Below are 2,968 nucleotides of genomic sequence, written 5' to 3' on the forward strand. Positions count from 1 at the left end.
CTACAGGAAGGCAGTGCTGGAAACATACAGCCAGGAGACCCACAGCCTACCACTTCCAATCCACAGGAGTAGTGCCCTGAGATCGAGGCAACCTGGTCCTAAAGAGGATGCCCACCTTCTCAGAGAATATGGGGCATTTTCGACGGTGGAGGCACCACTGTCCCAGAGAAATCCCAGAAGCCCCAGCAGTGCAGACAAGAGAAAATAAAAACTTGTGCTTCTCCGCCACGTACTGGAAAACAAAAGATACACCTCTACATACCAACCTCCTAAACACTGAAGTGTCAAATACTTTTTAAAAAGCAGATCTCATTCCCACAAATGCCCAGGCAGATAAATAATTCATTAAGTACAATGAATAACCAAGGTAACAAGAGAACTTAGAAAGAAAAGGAAAAAACTCCAGAAAATAAACTTAAAACATAGAAGACGGATTTAAATAAGAGATTCAAGACTGAAGTTCTGAAAAAAACTCGACAAGGCACAAGTCAGGAAAGCAATTCAATGAACTCAGAAATAAAATTAACGAACAAATGGAGTACTTCAACAAAAAGTCTGAAACTATAAAAAAAAAAGAACCAAACAAATTTTGGAGCTGAAGAGATAAAGATGAACTAAATAAATGAGATGAAGAATGAAGTAGCAAACTAAGGAAACAGAGAAGATCAAATAGAAGAAAAAATTAGTGACACAGAAGATAGAAATACAGAAATGACTCAGGTGGAAGAGAGAATTAAGAGTAAAAAAAAAAAAGAAAAGAAAAAATTAAATGAGAACTATCTGACTCCATCAGAAAGAGCAATATAAGAATTACAGATATACCAGAAAGCGAAAGGAAGGAGAAGGGAAGAGAGAACCTGGTCAAACAAATAATCAATGAGAATTTCTCAAGTTTACGGAAAGAAGTGGATCCTCGAATCCAAGAAGCTAACAGAAGACCTAATTATCTCAATCCAAAAAGGCCTTCTCCAAGGCACATTATATGAAAACTGTCAAGAATTAATGACAGAAAGAATTCTCAAGGCAGTCAAGGAAAATGGTAACCTATAAAGGAAAACCCATTAGATTATCATCAGATTTTTTAGCAGGAATCCTACAAGCTAGGAGACAGTGAAATCAAATGTTCAAATTACTGAAAGAAAAAATCAGCAGCCAAGAATAACATATCCAGCAAACTTACCCTTTAGATATGAAGGATAAAATAAAGGCTTTTCCAGACATACAAAAGCTGAGGGAATTTACCATCACAAGACCTGCATTACAAGAAATATTGAAGGGTGATCTTCTACCTGAAACAAAAAGGCAAAAGGATACAAAACTATGAGTGAGCTGAGTGACAGAAGCAGGAAATTGCAACCCTTGTTCAGAATAGGGTTATTAAACACTGAAATATAGCATAAAGGTTAAAGGTAAAAACTTTTTTAAAAAAAAGACAATAGCTACTGCGGTGTAAAAACGAACTCACAGCAAAAAAAGGAATAATCTGTGACAACAAATAGTAAAAGGGAGAAAGGAAAAGGACTGAACTTGCACTGGAGGATGAAGATGCAATCAGGAGAAAAAGAACTACTATATATATGAAACAGTACATATGGGGGGTGGGGGGGAACTCCAGAACTGGGACACATAAAATAAAATAAAAGAGACAGAGGGAAAAAATCATAGAATTCCACTAAACTAAAATAACAGACAGAAACACAGGGAAAAGAAACAATGCAGACAAATAGCTACCAGGAAATAAAAGTAAAAATGGCTACAGGAAATCCTCACATCACACTCCCTGACTTCAAATTATACTACAAAGCTACAATAATCAAAACAGTATGCTACTGGTAGAAAAAAAAGCTTTTTATTATTTTTTTTAATTTTAAAATGACATGTTGTAGAGAAGGACTCTAAATAGTCAATTAGACTGCAATAACACAACAAAATTAACTCAAAATAGATCATATATAAGACCTGAAACAATAAAATACGTAGAAGAAAACAGAGGCACTAAACCAATGGACATTGGTTTCAGAGAGGATTTTATAAATTTGACCCCAAAGACAAGGAAGTAAAAGCAAAAATGAATGGGACTATATTAAACTAAAAAGCTTCTACACAGAAAAAAAGCCATTAACAAAACAAAAAGGCAAGCAACTAAATGGGAGAAGATAATTTGCAAACAACACATCCAAAATACATAAAGAACTCATACAACAAAAAACAATTTAATTAAAAAATGGACAGAGGACCTGAACAGACACTTTCCCTAAGAAGACATACAAAGCCCAAAAATATATAAAAAGATGCTGAACTTCACTAGCTGTAAGGGAAATGCTAATCAAAGCCTCAATGAGATACCACCTCACACCTATTAGAATGCCTATTATCACTACGAAGAAACAAGTGTTGGGAGGATGTGGAGAAAAAGAAACTCATGCACTGCTGGTGGGAATGTAAAATGGTGAAGTCTATGGAATATAGTGTGGAAGTTCCTCAAAAAAATTGACTGGAGCTATCAGATGACCCAGCAATCCCTCTTCTGGATGTCTACCCCCTGAAATTGATATTTATTTGTAAAGATATACATTCCCCCAATGTTTATTGCAGCATTATTCATGATAGCTAAGACATGGAAACAACCTAAGTGTCCTTTGATGGATGAATGGATAAAGATGTGCTACATATATGCAATGGAATATTACTAAGCCACAAGAATAGATGAAATACTGCCATTCATGACAACATGGATGGATCTTGAGAGTATCAAGCTAAGCGAATAAGTCAGACAGAAGAGGACAAAACCCAAATGATTTCACTCATATGTGGGATATAAAACAGAAAGCAACAAACAACCAAACAGAACAAACGAACTCATGAAGACAAAAGGGCGGTTACTGGAGAGGAAGAGGGGTGAGAGGAAGAGGGTAAAGGGAGTCAAGTATACGGTGATGGAAGGAGACCAGACTTGGGGTGGTGAGCA

General features: G+C 36.1%; 1 protein-coding gene across 3 annotated transcripts in view; it reads right to left on the reverse strand.

Moving 5' to 3' along the window:
• The window catches only part of TMEM248 (transmembrane protein 248), a 41,853-nt gene that overhangs the window by 34,214 nt on the left and 4,671 nt on the right, over positions 1 to 2,968 (reverse strand). The window contains exon 1 of one of the 3 annotated variants that reach the window (XM_011366977.2): positions 1,181 to 1,202. The exons of the other annotated variants lie outside the window; for them this stretch is intronic. The gene's annotated coding sequence lies outside the window, so the exon portion shown is untranslated. Of the gene's footprint in view, positions 1 to 1,180; positions 1,203 to 2,968 lie in introns of those variants that run through there. 3 annotated transcript variants of the gene reach the window in all.

Source organism: Pteropus vampyrus, unplaced genomic scaffold, assembly GCF_000151845.1.
Source record: "Pteropus vampyrus isolate Shadow unplaced genomic scaffold, Pvam_2.0 Scaffold128, whole genome shotgun sequence".
NCBI classification, from domain to species: domain Eukaryota; kingdom Metazoa; phylum Chordata; class Mammalia; order Chiroptera; family Pteropodidae; genus Pteropus; species Pteropus vampyrus.